The sequence below is a fragment of the Stylophora pistillata genome, chromosome 9 (genome assembly GCF_964205215.1).
Source record: "Stylophora pistillata chromosome 9, jaStyPist1.2, whole genome shotgun sequence".
NCBI classification, from domain to species: domain Eukaryota; kingdom Metazoa; phylum Cnidaria; class Anthozoa; order Scleractinia; family Pocilloporidae; genus Stylophora; species Stylophora pistillata.
The window spans coordinates 25,608,010-25,625,200 of NC_142527.1; the positions used below are offsets into that span (position 1 = coordinate 25,608,010).

Genomic DNA, 17,191 nt, shown 5'->3' on the forward strand with positions numbered 1-17,191 from the left:
AGTAAGGGAGTTGTTATTTTGACATAATGTGCTTTCGGAAAAGAATGATTTCGGGCTCATGTTTCACGGAATTCAGACCCACGCCTCCTTGAGTACACGGTAAGGTAAAAATGTAAGTCTATTTATGGTTTAAGTTCTTTTAAAGGAAGAAACAGGATAGAGATAAAGAGGACTTGTTTCCAAAGCCACCTCCTCCTGTCCAACCAAATATTTTTAAAAAAGCAAAAAACAAAAAAATGAATTTTTATATGGGTTATTAAAACCAAAAATGTTTTCCAGCATTTCAATCAGAAGTTTTGCGTCTTTGGTTTATGGAGGTGGGTATGGAGCCGGGTCTGAAAGAATGTGACTCATCACCATACGGCTTCCACCGAAAAAGGCTCAGTAACCGCAGTTTTTGGGAAAGAAGCGTGGGCGACAGTGCATGTTCCTTTCACGTGCAGGGGTTGGTCACCGGACCAATCAATCACTAGGCCATAATTTTGTTTGTAAGCTAAGTAGAGGCCATAAAGGGAAATAACATCACGTTATTTCTTAGAGACTGTTTGGTCAGTTGTCAGTTTCAAGTTAGGCCCCGAGACCATTACACCTAAAACTCAAAAGGAGACAAGTTGAAGGTAAAACGATATCTGTTTTGATAACATAGCCGTGTCAGCTTAGATTCATATTTTTCTTTGGATCATTTAAAAGTTGCTCTGATTACTTTACTGGTTCGAGGTTTGCTTCTCGTTCCAAAAAGCCGTAAATCGCGCATTCGTGTCGCATAAAATGTCGGCTTGGCGTAGAATCGATGCTTGAGACGTTCCAAAAATTGTGTTTTGGTTTTTCCTGTGAGTTTCATTTCATTTCATGGCTTCCCTTCTTCACGAAGACATGATCTAAAGGTTATAATCCGCCTGACAAAGGCAGGAATAAGCTTACTTTCATACAGGTTATAAGAAAATCGATAGAACACGATCATAACAGATTTCCAGAGAGGACCGCTTTATACAAAACAATCCCTAAAAGGTTTGTGCTTGAAAGAAGAAATCTCATCAAGAGAGCGCCACTATGATGTTAAATCCTGGAGACTTTCTAAGATAAAATTGACTACGTAGGCGAATAAGTCAAACAGATCTTTGCTAAGGTGATATAATGCCAATGACACTCACAACTTATAAATAATGTCTGAGAAATTTTTAAGCAACGTTTGACGAAATCGACGGTTCGATTCTAGCCTGATTAAAGTGCCAGATGGAAAAAAAAACAATTTTCAGCAACTCACAGTAAAAGATGCCAGGAATATATAAAAGATATCGACAACGTATCCTTGAAGAAGTGGAGAATTTCAAAGTAAAAAGGCTTCCTTCCCCACATAATTTATTGTCAAAATACGTCTTTTTTTTAACCTTCTATATAATTAAAATTTGTTTGCTTTCCTTATTCGAGTTTTAGAACCTCCACCTTTCGTTAAATTTTGCTGAATCATGGAGAGAGGGTTAGCAAGAAGACAACTACCATTATTGATTCCTAGAGAAATATCAGCGATGAGCACAAAAACATTTCCGCGAATTGTAGCAATTTATGCAAAGTAGCTGCTTTCGACACGGACTGTTTGCTTCCGTCTGGGAACTCGAATTGCATAATTTGTTTACATCGCGACTAGCTTTGCACAACAAAAGGGAATTTCTAGCGCATTCCGCAAAACGTTTTAAGATAAGAGTATTCTTCAAACAACTATAAAGAGAAAATAGCCCGAGCCAAAGTTTTAAGTTAAAAGTTGTTATTTTTCCCCAGCCTGCTTTACTCACTTTTCCTTTTGTTTTTCCTGATAAATTTATTTGTGCGCAAGTTACCATTATTAAAACGAGTTAATAGGGTATGTAGACTGTTGGATTGTCATGAAAATTGGCCAGAATGTTCCTCACATATTTGCGCAACAAATTGTGTGAGGTTTTACAAAATTCAAAATATGCTTCCTCAAGAATCATTAGGAATATCGGAAAAGCCTCACTCGTTTTATTAGCCAATTATCTGCTGAATGCGCGTGTCCATTTGTAGTCGAGTCAACCTGTGCGCATCGTGTCGTTTCGTCAACATTTCCTACCCTGTCTAACGATTTGAGGACGAGGTTTATCTGACAATGGACTTCCGGCCGTTTCATTTTTCATGATGCTACTCATATACTCGGGTCCCTCGACTTTCTGTGTGTTAACGCGCGATACGACTTCCGGTGAGTCGATTCCTCAACGACCGTAGACGAATCGAGTCAGATTGGGTGTACTGGACATGTACGGAGGCTGTTTTTCCCAATGAATTTTTGGATTTAGTCAACCATTGTAAATTCCATTTCCACGTTCGCGAAATGACCTTTCCCACTCTCAAGTGCCTGACTTATGGATATCCCACGACGCAAAGTGCGCTATAATTCTTAACAGAACCTGCTAAAACCGATGTTTATCAATTTAGCATTTTAATTTTCGTGAGTTGAGTTTCTCATCAGTTCTCTGCTTCTTCAGCATTTTAGTTTCGTAAACCCGGTTACTAAATATGTTTTAATTGGTGTGAATGGGGTATACGATGTGTAATTTTGAAAGGATTTTCCTATTTCAGTCTCTGGTCCTATGCCTAATGCGGGAAAACAGAAAATTGTTCTATATCAACCTAACAACGGCTCAGTCTGGAATTACTCTTGTTGCTATAGACTCTCATGGTAAAAACCAGCGGGTAAATGTGTTTTAAAACAATGAAAATCAACATTAAATTTTCATAATGATTTATATTAATTTTTTTACTTTTCTGTTAACCGTAGTAGATTGGTATTAGATATATTCAACACCTTGCGAATCGGTTGTAGGAGCCTATCTCCTATACACGCTTGCACTCCTCAAGAAAAGTCCATTTTTTACCGTAATCATGGGCGTTTCTTGAATAGAGAACCTCAGAAAACTCACAATGAGACAATTTAACTATTAACTTAAAAGCGCGGATAAGAAAGCGAGCGTTCTCCAAAGATCTCCTGATATATGTTTTAGTAAAGGATAACATCCCAGGTCTAAAAGTGCTACCTTCAGTATTTTGATTGACTCTGGAGACAGTACTCCATTTCTCCGCCATGTCAAACCTATCTCAGGTGCCATCTGTCTAACCAGTCGATCATCATCATTCCAGAATATTTACGAATCTAAATTCTTTACATTTAACTTGTAGATTTCGTCGCATTAACCATTGACAAAAATGTCGGGCGAATCGTGGACAGTGTCTGGATTAAGTTTACCATTAAACGAAAGTCCAACCAAATATTTTTAAAAAGCAAAAAAACAAAAATCAATAATGATATGGGTTATAAAAACAAAAACTGTTTTCGGGCATTTCAATCACAAGTTTTGCGTCTTTGGTTTATGCGGGTCGGTATGGAGGTCTGAAAGAACGTGACTCATACGGCTTCCACCGAAAATAGGCTCAGTAACCCGGCGCTGTTATCGGGAAAGGAGCGTGGGCAACGGTGCATGCTCCTTTCACGTGCTGGGGTTGGTCATCGGGCCAATCACCAGACCATAATTTTGTTTACTGAGCCAAATAAAGGCCAGAAAAGGGAAATAGCATCACGTGATTTCTTAGAAACTATTTTGGTCAGTCGTCAGTTTCAAGTTAGGCTCCGAGACCATTACTGCCAATCTCAAAAGGAGACAAGTTAAAGGTAAAAACGATATCTGTTTTGATAACACAGCCATGTCAGTTTAAATATGTATTTTTTGTTTGAAGAAATCGGAGCAACTTTTAAATAATCCACTGGTTCGGGGTTTGCTTTTCGTTCCAAAAAGATGTAAATCGCGAATACGTGTTGCGTAATATGTCGGCTGGGTGAAGAGCCGATCCCCGAAACGTTCTGAAAGTTTTAAACAAAAAAGGAAAAATCAATCAACTTGCTTGACTTGTTGTCTAGTTTAACTTTATATTCAATTCTGCTTATCGTAAAGTTTGATATTCTGTAAAACAGAAAATGCAGCGCTAGTTCAGCAGGAATATCTTGAGAATTGAAAATGTTTTAAGCCTTTTTGCAATTCCTTCTTCTTGTGAAGGTTTTTTATTATAGTTAACTTTCGCTGATCTACAATATCGAAGGAAGTGGAAAGGTGGCGTCCAAAAGAAACTCAGTTGTAAATTAATGTAGTTGATGATGAAGGAACCGAAGAGACTTATTTCGAACTATTTTACAGATCATAGTTGGAGGTTAATAGTAGACACCTATAAATTATATACAAATTCGATTATTTCTCGAGTTGAGATTTCTAGCCTCTAATTTTTTTAAAATTTCACTGGTACACTGAGAGAGGGTTCAGAAAGATTAGCGGAGAGCTCGATCGGCGATAACATTCACGAGATCGACTAATTAGTATTCAAACATGGCAGATGCTATTGATGTTCATAATATTCTGTTAGACAGAAAATGCAGCGCTAGTTCAGCGGGAATATCTTTGGAATTCGAAATGTTTTGATCCTTTTTGCAAGTCCTTTTTCTTTTGAAGTTTTCTACATCGATTAACTTTCACTGATCTACCAAGATGGAAGTAACTAGAAAGGTGGCGTACAAAAGAAACCTTCCAATGCAGTTGTTGATCTAGGAGCCGACGAGATTAATTTCAAAATGTTTTACAGATCACATGACCTCCACTGTGATGCTTAGCCTTCGCTAGATCACTAATTCTGTTTAAAATTTTTAGAAAAGCTTCCTTCCCACAGGTTTCGCTCTGGTTAATATGTTAATTTAGGCACAAAGATATACATGGACATTTTCTTTTCTTTGTTAAGCCTCTTTCTCTATCTCTACTTTTCGTTAAATTTTCTTTTAAAGAGAGAGATATAAATATAAAAACAGACCGAGGGACAGAGAGAGACAAAAGAGATAGAGAAAGAAAAAGAGATCATTGGTGAGCACAATAACATTTCCAAGAATTTTGAGTTATTTGGCATGACATGCAAATGACTCGTGGTGTTCTTTGATGCAGAAAATGCATCGCTAATTTATTGAGGACATCTTAGGAGTTCTGCTAAATTGTTAAGACATAAAGAAGCTCGCAGTTGAATTGAAAAAGGTGTAAATATAGCCACTCTAGAGGTTCAAGATATATTTTATCGTGATAGAGCGTTCCGTAAATTTTGGCTAATAAAAAATTAATGGGCTGCATCCAAAGCTGAGGGAGTTAAAATTTTTTCGAAACCATCAGCCAGGCTAGGTTTGGTTTATTTACTTGATAACCATAACTCTTGATCGAATCAGGCGATCAAAATTCTACAAACTGTACATTTAGACTAGTAGTCCGTAGGCCACGAACATTTCTTTTCTGACACTTAACGTGATATGTGACGAAACAAAGAATGATGTGCAAATTTGCCTTCTAAAATGTTAAAACGAAAAAAAGAAAAAATGGGTATGAATTAGGCATGTCCACTCTTCTTTTTGGATAGCGCGTAGGTACGAAAATCAGTTCGTGGGAAAGAAGAATTCAACTTGAAGATATCGCCTCGAAAACAAAACAGAAATTTATGTCGAACAACGTTCTATCAGAGTATATATTTTTGCTTGAAATCGAGAACGTCAAGAAGAAGAGACCTCATAGAGAGAAACACATCGCTATACTGGGTACAGAGGTGTGTAGTGCAATTTTCAACTGAGATTCGCAAGTACAACCAGGTTTGCTTTGATGCGCTTTATTTCGCCTTGTGATTGGTCCAAAAACCTTTCTTTATAATAATTGTTGACATTTCTCTAAGTTAAAAGAGATCAGTCCTTCCAGCAAGGAGTTTCTTTTATGAAAACGAAACATGATAAGAATTTTGTAAGAAAGCAAGAGTGTATAAGACTATTAAAAGCTGAGATCCCAGCTATCAAATTTCTTCGTTTACGATTTTCAAATTTTTTTTCATTTTCTTTGATAACGACCAGATTATTGAACGTTATGGCGATAAACTGCATAACGGTCAGCTAAAACAGAAAATACGAACCTAGTTTTCATCAGAGATAGTTTCATTTCTCAGTTTTCATATATATCGGTTCTTTTCCAGTTGATAAGTTGTGCATGTAGCTGCAAACCTCAGGTGAAAACAATACTTCAGTGAAACTCATTTTCGGTCGCAAGGAGATTTTTGTTTCCTTAACTCGCCACGCATGACAAGACATTTCGTGTTCTTGTTTGTAAGAAGGTCTTGGGTAAAAGCGAAGTAGAGGGAGCAGTGAAATCGTTCAAGGTAGTACAAAAGTATTTTTGTTTTTTCTATGAGTTTCAATTCAATTCATGGCTTTCTTTCTTGAAGAAGACATAATATGAAGATTATATTCTGCCTGACTAAAGCAGGAATACGGATTTGGCTAACTTTTATGCAATTTATGAGCAAATCGACACAACGCAATCATGACAGATTTCCAGGGAGGACCACTTCATTCACAGTAATCCTTAAAAGGTCAGTGCATGGAAGAAGAAATCTTTTACGCCGGAGAGAGCGCCATTATGAATTTGAATCCTGGACGCACTTTAAGATAAAACTGACCAAGTCGTAACATCGTTGCTCTTGTATGGTTCTCATTTGTTGCAAATGAAACATATTAAATTGCATCAGTTTTTTTTTTTCGTTGTATGCTTTGGTTCAGTGCCTTTGGAAAGGAGCATTACGGAAAATTGAAATCATTTGTGTCAATTCTTAGAATAATTGTTATGTAGATCGGTATTTTGACAATTTTTGCGAGACTAAGTTCCTTTTAACATTGATTTTTATCAAATCATGAAATTGAATATTTGCCGAGCCGTCAAGCACAGCTGTAGATTACTCGCCCAAGTAACTCACAGCTACATCTAATAGCTGGCTATCATTTTTAACGCTAGAAAATTGGACTTGGTTCTTGAGAAAGAGCGCAGGCGACAGTGCCTGCTCCTTTCACGTGCAGAGGTTGGTCACCGGCCGGGCCAATCACCAAGCCATAGTTTTGTTTGGCTCAGCCAAATAAGGCCATCAAAGGAAACTAATATCACGTGATTTCTTGGAAACAGTTTTGGTCAGTTGTGAGTGTCAAGTTAGCAAGTTAGGCACCGAGTCGACTTCACCCAAAACTCAGACGGAGACAATGCAAGTTGAAGGTAAAATCGATATCGGTTTTGATAACATAGCCACGTCAGCTTGGATTGTTATATATGTGTGGATCATTTAAAAGTTTCTCTGATTACTTAACTGATTCGAGGTTTGCTTCTCGTTCCAAAAGTGGAGGCGTGGTGGCCTCATGGTTGGTGCGCTCGACTCCGGATCGAGTGGTCCGGTTTCGAGCCCCGGCTGGGACATTGTGCTGTGTTCTTAGGCAAGACACTTTACTCTCACAGTGCCTCTCTTCACCCAGGTGTATAAATGGGTACCGGCAATTTAATGCTGGGGGTAACCCTGCGATGGACTGGCATCCCATCAAGGGGGGGAGTAGAAATACTCCTAGTCGCTTCATGCTACAGAAACCGGAGTTAAGCACCGGCCTAATGGGCCACTAGGCTCTTAAACAGACTTTACCTTTCTCGTTCCAAAAAGCCGTAAATCGCGCATTTGTGTTGCATAGTACTGTCGGATAGACGTAGAATCGATGCTCGAAACGTTCTAAAAATTTTCATTAAACAGGCGAAACTAATTAACTTGCTTGATCTAGTTTTCTTAATTTTATATCCATTTCTGCATGATCGTAAAGCTTCAGATGAAAGCTCCTTCTGACAGGTTTGAGGATAACTTACCTGGTTAATAGAAGACACATATAAGTCATATACAAATTTGATTCTTTCTCTCTTTTTTTCGTTAAATTTCACTGGTACACTGAGATAAGATTTTTGGGAGTGAGATTAGCGAAGAGCTCGGTTACTTTTCGAGAACGTTAAATAAGTAATCAAACATGGCGGGTCCTTCTGATGTTCATGATATTTTGTAAGACAGAAAACGTAGCGCTAGTTCAGCGTGAATATCCTGGGAATTCGAAATTTTTTAAGCCTTTTAGCAAGTCCTTTTTCTTGTGAATTTTTTATATCGATTGACTTTCACTGATCTACCAAGGGCAAAAGGAAGTAGAAAGGTGGCGTCTTAATGAAACTTGCAAATGCAGTTGTTGATGTAGAAGCCGAAGAGATTTACTTCGAACTATCTTTCACATCATGGTTGGAGACAGAAATTCTCGTTCAGAGTAATGTTCATGAGTGTTGAAAGTAAATTGAAGTCTAACTTGATGTTGAAAGGCCTGCATTAGAATAAATATAGCTCCTAAAATAGTTGCCTTGGTCGACCGAATTGTTCAAATCCTCTCGAACCCTCACGCGAAGAAGTTCATTATCATACAAAAAGAAAATGTCCATCTAATATTTGATATTTAACTAGGCCGGCTGCGAGGCGACGGCGGTTCAGCTTTGTTATTGCGTCTTGTAGACAGATGAAATAAACAATTCCAATTTTTAAAACCATAAATTGAAGATTAACAATAGTCTCAGGTTGTGCGAAGAAAGAAGACAACTTGAATTGGGGTGAACACTGTGTTATTTTGAAAGAAGTGGAATCTTAAGTTAGCCTGTTATTTGTCTGGTCTTTTGGCCAATGCGAGGAAAAAGACAATAAAATAAAGCAATAAAAGGAAATCTAGATAACGTGATACCCTTGACGCAGTTTTCAGTGGGTCGTTTCACCATAAAACCCATTCGAACGTGAGACAAATAGAAGGTAAGGACGATAGGTATTTCCGAGATAAAACTTTGTTGATAAAGACAAGGATTCTTATAAGGTTGTTCTGATGACGAAACAACGAAAAAAAACGTAGTCAATGGATACTTTGGATATAGTTGCTGGAAACTCTAGAGTCTGTTATATGAAAGAGTATCATTTTAACTGTTTTAATACACCTTTTTAAACAACAATCGTGCGATCGTATCGAGCTGTCATTTTTGTTTTTCTTGTTGACTGTCTTAAAGCACTACGATCGCGTTGAGATCTCGAGCGATAACAAACCCTACGGGGCCTTCCCGGCCTGAAGTTTTGCGAAATACACCCGTCCCATTTTCACGAAATTGCGTTCCCATCAAAATTAGTAAAAATAAAGGTACACGTATAAACCTTAGTAAATGACTACTCCTAAAATGAGCCAAAATTAACACGAATCATCTGGGCGCAGGTGATATGACCGATAAGGTGCGCGCATTCTGTACCGAGAAGGAATCCTTATTAACAAGTGATACTTTCAGTGTTTAACTGACCCATGAGTTTTCTATTTGGTTAAGACCTGTATGCATCTCAGAGGCCATCTCAAACCCAAGAACCATCCAGTTTTACATCCCATTTAGTCAGTTAACCGTCACTACTCCAGAGTATTTATGACTCTTTTATCTTATATTTCTTTTCGCAGCAACTCCTGGCAAAAATGTCGAAAGAATCATGGATTTTATGTGCATTAAATTTAATTATAAAGCTTGCTATTAGAGCAGGTTTAGCTACTGTTATTTCTGGAGCACGAACTTTTCTAGATTTCGCCGAAGCGGCGGGGTATTTCGCAGTTGACGAAGGAGGTAAAGGAATACTAAACCTACTGTATGCAGTTGGACGCCTGGTAACTCCTGGTGCATTGACCTTTTGGACGGATGCAGTGGGACAAATTGCAAAAGAGCCTTTTCTTCTAGCTGCCAGTAAAGCTGAAGCTGAAAGGAAAGCGACCAATCAAGTTGGAACAGAGCAAGCTTCAAAGGAATTGGCAGAAATAGTGCAGGTTGATAATACTTGTTCCATGTTTTCTGTTGACGGACATGTAGTCATTGAAAAACGACAACAATATTTAGCCGCTTGGCGCAGAAACTGACAAATTTCAACCATTAGTCACGGTAAGAAAAGTTAACCTTAAAAATATTTCCTGACTGCGATCTGTCATTTTCTTAAGTGCCAAGCAGTAAATACTGGGACATCTCTTGCTGCGCATGACCGAGAGGTTCTTCTCGTCACAAGCTCATGGACAGTACAGAGGTGCTCAGAGGTCGAGATTATTGCTTGACTAGTACTTGACGCATGCGCACAACCATAGCAAACTGAGATGTGGCTGCACGAATGAGAAAGGCCTGACGTGTTTTTTTCGTGTGTGTGAGGTACTGGTAAAGCCGCATTCTCGATCCGAAAGGTTATGGAAGGTTTTGTAGTGACGAGTTCGCCAACCATGAGACGAATATCAAAGAGTACTGTGGGATAGAGAATTGCCTGACCGAGGCTATTTTAAGGGGTTGGAGTGAGTCATCGTTAAGTTTTTATTTCAAAATATATGCACTATTAGTTTGTTTTAGGAGTATTTGTCAGAACTTAATCAAGTGTACGCTTTGTTACTGTTATGAAGGTTGAGTATTAGTCAACCGGATGTCTCTGTAACTATCAATCCTTAAGGTGTTTAGTGTTCTGTGGTGTTTTAAGTTTGTATTCCACAGATCTGCGACAGTATACGTTGATATTTAGAGGTCTCAAGAGACAGAACCAATGTATGCTTTATTACAGTTGGGAAGGTTGAGAATTAGCCAACCGGATGTTCCTGTAATTGTCAAGCCTACGGTTGTTCAGTATTCTGTGGTGTTTTATCAAAGTTTGTGTGAATGAGCAGCTGTATTTACCCTCGACAGCATGCGTTAATATGTAGTGACACTGCTTTTTGAAAAAACGTTGCTGTAGATGACCATCGCTTATCAGCCGAGATTTTGGTATCTTTAGAGAGTGACTTGTTAATAAAAGCAATAAATGCGTTTTTTTCGGATGTATTGTAAAAGGAGTCTTTCTGTTTTCCTACGATGCTATTTTAAAGAAGGCAACAAACTCTTCATATATTTGTGTCGATAGCTATTTTTTCAGGAATCCTGACAAAAGAAGTTGTTTGCCGAAAAATCTCCTTGGGAAAAACTTGCACTTTTGTGGGGATATTTGCCGAAACGTCAAGCACTGCAGTAAATTACATGCCCAAATAACTCACAGATGTAATGGCTGGCTCTCCTTTCAGCATTAGATACTTGGATATTTGCAAAATCATTTTCTGAAATGTTTCAGCTTAGGATTGAAAATTAGTTGCGAAGAAACTCTCGCCTCTCTTCTGACTCGCCAGGCGCTTAGATATGGGAGGGGAGAGAAAGTTTGGTAACTGATTAAAAAAAAAAAAGCCATAGCCGGATAGGCATGGATGGGAAAAACAATATAAGTTTGAAATGGGTGTCAGTTAAGCATTCGTAAAATCTTCGGCTCAATCCTTTTTTGATTTCTCGAATTCAAGTGTTTTCCAACTTTTCAATTTCTAGTTTTTCTGCTGTTTTGGAAACCTGCATTTCAGAGCTTGAAACCAAAAGGGAAAAATCCTTCAAAACACTCCATGACCAAGTGGGCCTTTTGAAGGCCGGAGTGAAGGATTATTTTTTAACCAATAAGAAATCTTTGAAGCAACAGAAACTGTATTTCGGCATAAAGTGTTCTTGAAAAAAGAGAAATTGTCGGGGCTTATATGTTTCACGAGATCCGGGCCCATGCTTCCTTGAGTACATGGAAGGTAAAAATATTGGTCTATCCATAGCGTTAGTTATTTGAAAGTCGAACCAAATGTTTTCAAAAAGCAAAAAAATTTTTAAGGCATTTCAATCAAAATTTTTGCTTCTTGGGTCTATGGAGGTTTGGTATGGAGGTTTGAAAGCATGTAACTCATCACACAGCTTCCATCGAAAAAAGAATCAGGAGCCGCTGTTCTTGGGAAAGGAGCGTGGGCGACAGTGCGTGCTCCTTTCAAGTGCAGGAGTTGGTCACCGGGCCAATCACCGGGCCATCGATTTGATTGGTTAAGCCAAATAAGACCATAAAAGGAAACTAGTATCACGCCACTTTTTAGAAACGGTTTTGGTCGCGTAAAGCACCGAGTGGACTTTGCCCAAAACTTAGGAGACAAGCTCAAGGTAAAAACGATATCTGTTTTGATAACACAGCCATGTCAGCTTAGATGATTATTTTTGTGTGGATCACTTCAAAGTTGCTCTGATTAATTTACTAGTTCGAGGTTTGCTTCTCGTTCCAAAACGCCGTTAATTGCAAATTCGTGTTGCTTAATATGTAGGCTAGGCGAAGAACCGATGCTCGAAACGTTCTGAAAATTTTTAACAAAAAGGCAAACTTTTTTTTAACTCCATATCCAATTCTACTGATCGTAAAGCTTCAGATCAAAGCTCCTATTGACAGGTTTGAGCATAGTTTACCTAGATAATAGAAGACACATGGATCATAAAAATTTGATTCTATCTCAAGTTGAGTTTTCTAGCCTCTAATTTTTGTTAAATTTCACTGGTACACTGAGAGAGGGCGGTTAGAAAGCAAACTTGCAGTTGGTATTATGAGCGAGAGATCAGCGCTTGAAGAGCTCGATAACCTTTCCCGGATAACGTTTAATCAGTAATCAAACATGGCGCGTTATTCTGATGACCATACTGGTTTGAAGATTACTGCTCGCTCCAGAAAATTTGAAACGCAATTCGTGGTGCGGGCGCATAGATTTTGGTAAACATGGACAATCGAACCACAAAACGTACTCAGTAAACATTTTCAGCCATGTTTTTTAACTTGATCACCAATTCTCTCTGTTTTTAGAAAGCTTGATGATGTAAAGCTTCTTCTCCACAGCTTTTCCTTGTTGATCTGAGACACGAAGACATACGCGGAAAATTTATTTACTTTCTCAGCTCGAGTCTCAAATCTCTAACTCTCGTCCAACTCTACTGCCAGTGACTGGCAATTCGGGAAAGGGATAAAAAGCTACCGTAAAGTTGTTTTCTTTACCTTTAAGAGAGAGAGAGAGAGAGAAACAGAGCGAGCGACCGTCAGAGAGACAGACAATAACATTTCCGACAATTGGAGAACTTTGAATTATAAATTAGTTTCTTGTGGTCGTAGTGTTCTCTGGAGCAGATAATGTTTTGCAAAATTATTGGGATATCTGAGGCCTTATTCTATATTGCTAAGCCTTTGCTACATCACCAATTCTGTTTAATATTTTAGAAAAGCTTAGTGATGTGAAGCTTCCTTTTCACAGGTTTCAGTCTGGGTAATATGCTAATCTTAGGTACAAAGACATCTCGGAAACTGATTTTTTTTTTCTATCTCTTATTTTCGTTAAACTCCAGTTGTACATCGAGAAAGGGGTAAAAAGCAAACTCCAAGTTGTTTTCTTCAAGTGAGAGACACACACGTACACACACACAACCAAGGACAGTGCTAGAGAGAGACAGAGAAAGAAAAAGAGATCGGTAGGAAAGCGCCGTGACATTTCCGAGAATTTGAGTTGTTTATAAATTGCACGGTATGCAAATGTCTCCTATGACCTAGTGTTTTTTTTCTAGGCAAAAGATGTATCGCTAATTTATCGAGGACATCTTAGGACTTTTGCTTAAATGCTAAGACATAAAGAGGCTCGCGGCTGAATTGAAAAAGGTGTAAATGATGCCACCTAACAGGTTCAAAATACATTCTAGTGTGATAGAGTGCTCCTTAAATTTTAGCTAATTAGTGATTAATTGACTGCATCCAAAGCTGAGGGAGTTTCGAAACCCTCAGCCAAGCTAGGTTCCAGCTTAGGATAGAAAATTAGTTTTAAAGAAACCCTCGCCTCTTTCCAGACTCCACAGGCAAGAATGAACGCTTAAATAGGGAGGGAGGGACAGTTTGGTTAAAAAAAAAAAAAAAACATAAGAAGGCACGGATAGGAAAAAGTGTAAAGCTAAAGTAGGTTTCAGTTAAGCATTCGTAAAATCATCGGCTCAATCATTTTTTGATATCTCGATTTTAAGTGTACTTCAAATTTTCTATTGTTAGTTTTTCTGTTGTTTTAGAAACATGCGTTGAGAGCTTGAAACTTAAAGGGAAAAATCCCTCAAAACACTCCATGACCAAGTGGGCCTTTTGCAGGTTGGAGTGAAGGATTATTCTTTTACCAAAAAGAAATTTTTGAAGCAAGTGAAACTGTACTTTGGCATAAAGTGCTCTTGGAAAAAGGAGAATTGTCGGGTTTACGTTTCACGGGATTCGGACCCATGCCTCCATGAGTATATTGAAAGGAAGAGATAGGTTGGAGATGAGGATGACTTGTTTCTAAAGCCACCGCCTCCCCGTCCAACCAAATATCTTCAAAAAGCAAAAACAAGAAGCTAATGTATGTAATTCCGAAAAAACACATTTTTTAGGCATTTTAATCAGAAGTTTTGTTTCTTTGGTTTTAAAAAAGTTGCTTACTTTTGAGACTCATTTGGCTCTAGATTACTACTCAAAACATGACGTTGTCTGTGTAATTTAACATCATTTGTTGTGATCAATATAATCTCAACGTAACTAACGATAGAATATATTTTCCAATGACGTTTTGGATAGTCGTTCACACGATCCCAAGCGCATGTTGTATTTCCTTTCCCTGAGGACGAGGTCGAGCTACCGCTTCTCGTTGTTTGTATTTGCCTTCGTTGACGTGATTTTTACGCTTTCTAAAAACTGAAGCTCTTGCAGAACTATATATTAAGAGGTGTCCCAACGGCTATGGAAACCTCAGTAGGGTAAATATCTGTATTATTTTCATTTTCCTTGTCAGACATTTTAGCTTCTGATTGTGGTGCCTCGCACGCGCGGGAAGCTCTATTAGGAGCGAAGAACCGCTTGATGTAAGCGCCCGTTAGATAGCTGCTGTCCAGTTTGTGGGCGTACGTGTTATTTTATTTGTAAGAACGTACGAAATCCTTAATTTTGACCAGTTTTAATATAAAACCTTTTCATAAAGACCTTTTTGATGGTTTGAATTGAATTGAATCTTTATTAAGTCATAAGAAAAATAATCACATATCCTATGTTACAACATTAAAAGAAGGTATATATATAAATTACAGAGAAAATCAAGATAAAAATTATAGGACTAGATTATGTTTAAAAATTAAGCGATTGACAAACGTGTTTTTGAACCTATCAGTGTTTATTTTAGGATGGTGACTTGTCTCTTTCCTCAGATTGTATTTGGTTGATTTCTTTTTTGGCATTATAGCTCTTAAAGGGTGTATTGTATTATTAAAAACATTCTTGAAGTCAGTTTGAAGTTTGGTCAGTTTTTAACTATTTGTTGACTCAAAAGTTGCCGAGGAAGGCAAAAGTTTCTCTAGGTTGTTGACCGTTGCTCGCAATACAAAAAGTAGTTGAAAACGCTAAAGGTTGCTCAAAAGTTGCATAGCAAAATCTATTTATGCCTAGTCTGAAAGCATATGACACATCACATGGCTTCCACCGAAAAAGGCTCAGGAACTCCTGTCCTTGGGAAAGGAGCGCTGGCGACAGTGCATGTTCCTTTCACGTTTAGGGATTGGTCATCGGACCGACCACTGGGCTATCGTTTTGTTTGGCTGAGCCAAATAAGGCCAGTAAAGGGAAGTAATATCACGTGATTTCTTAGAAACAGTTTTGGTCAGGTGTGAATGTCAAGTTAGGCACCGAGTCGACTTCTCCTAAAACTCAGAAAGAGACAAGTTCAAGGTAAAAACGATGTCTGTTTTGATAACATAGCCATGTCAGCTTAGATGAGAATCTTTGTGTGGATCATGTAAAAGTTGCTCTGATTACTTTAATTGTTCGAGGTTTGCTTCTCGTTCCAAAAAGGCATAAAACGCGAACGCGTGTAGCTAGCGTAATATGTCGGCTAGGCTTAGAATCGATGTCGAAACATTCTGAAAATTTTCATCAAACAGACAAAACTAATTAACTTCCTTGATCTAGCTTTCTTTTTTAATCCAATTCTGTTGATCGTAAAGCTTCAGATCAAAACTCCTTCTGACAGGTTTGAGTATAGTTTACCTGGTTAATAGAATACACATCAAGTTGAGATTTCTAGCCTCTAATTTTTGTTGAATTTCCCTGGTACACTGAGAATGGGTTTGAAAGCAAACTTGCAGTTGGTTCTTTTTGGAGAGAGAGATTAGCGAAGGGCTCGATAACCTTTCCGATAACATTTGATCAGTAATCAAACTTGGCGCGTTGTTTTGACGACCTTACTGGTTTGAAGATTACTGCTCGCTTCAGAAAATTTGAAACGCAAATTCGTGGTGCGGGTGCTAGATTTTGGTAAACATGTACAATCGAAGCACAAAACGTACTAAACGTTTTTAGCCCTGTTTTTTTTAACTTGATCAACTCTGTCTCTGTTTTTGGAAAGCTTGATGATGTAAAGCTTCCTCTGCACAGCTTTTCCTTGTTGATCTAAGGCACGAAGACATGTAAAATTTATTTACTTTCTCAAGTCGAGTTTCCAATCTCTAACTCTCGTCCAACTCTACTGGCAAATCGAGAAAGGGATAAAAAGCTACCTTAAAGTTGTTTTCTTTCCCTTTAAGAGAGAGAGAGAGAGAAACAGAGCGAGCGACCGTCAGAGAGACAGAGACAATAACATTTCCGAGAATTGGAGAATTTTGAATTATTTGCTTACTGCATGACTTACAACTGTTTCGTGTGATCGAAGTGTTCTCTGGAGAAGACAATGTTTTGCAATATTATTGGGATATCTGAGGACTTCTTCTATAATGCTTAGCCTTTGCTAGATCACCAATTCTGTTTAAAATTTTAAAAAAGCTTGGTGATGTGAAGTTTCCTTTTCACAGGTTTCAGTCTGGTTAATATATTAATATGTTAACAAAGACATACATGGAAACTGATTTTTTTCTTTCTCGAGTCTCTTTCTCTATCTCTAATTTTCGTTAAACTCCAGTGGTACATCGAGAAAGGCGTAAAAAGCAAACTTAAGGTTTTTTTCTTTAAGAGAGAGAGACACACACCGAGGCACACAGAGAGACAGAGAAAGGAAAAGAGACCAGCGAGATAGCACAATAACATTTCCGAGAATTTTGCATGGTATGCAAATGTCTGTTGTGATCGTAGTGTCTTTTAAAGCAGAAGATGTATCGCTAATTTATCGAGGACATCTTAGGACTTTTTCTAAAATGTTGATACGTAAAGAAGCTCGCAGTTGATTAGAAAAAGGTGTAAATAGAGCCACTTAAGAGGTTCAAGATATATCTACAGCGATAGCGTGCTCCTTGAATTTTGGCTAATTAGTGATTGATGGACTACTTCCAAAGCTGGTGGAGTTATGAAATTTTCGAAACCATCAGCCAAGCTAGGTTTGGTTTATATACTT

At 38.1% G+C, this 17,191-nt stretch overlaps 1 protein-coding gene and 2 long non-coding RNA genes across 5 annotated transcripts in view; all 3 read left to right on the forward strand.

Moving 5' to 3' along the window:
* The first annotated feature begins 476 nt into the window (after positions 1–476).
* Positions 477–17,191, forward strand: part of LOC111327876 (uncharacterized) — a 44,035-nt gene continuing 27,320 nt past the window's right edge. Inside the window, exon 1 of one of the 2 annotated variants that reach the window (XM_088733086.1) lies at positions 477–617. The gene's annotated coding sequence lies outside the window, so the exon portion shown is untranslated. Of the gene's footprint in view, positions 618–1,410; positions 1,483–17,191 lie in introns of those variants that run through there. The other variant, XM_088733087.1, reaches the window with a different exon arrangement.
* Positions 3,470–10,753, forward strand: LOC148724045 (uncharacterized). Of its 2 annotated transcripts, none has more exons than XR_015991932.1 (2): positions 3,470–3,679; positions 9,389–10,753. It is a non-coding gene; the product is annotated as an uncharacterized LOC148724045 (long non-coding RNA). The 2 variants fall into 2 exon arrangements; XR_015991933.1 differs by lacking the exon at positions 3,470–3,679 and adding an exon at positions 3,686–4,910.
* The window catches only part of LOC148724046 (uncharacterized), an 11,250-nt gene continuing 5,870 nt past the window's right edge, over positions 11,812–17,191 (forward strand). Inside the window, exon 1 of the long non-coding RNA XR_015991820.1 lies at positions 11,812–11,939. This is a non-coding gene — a long non-coding RNA (uncharacterized LOC148724046). The remainder of the gene's footprint in view (positions 11,940–17,191) is intronic.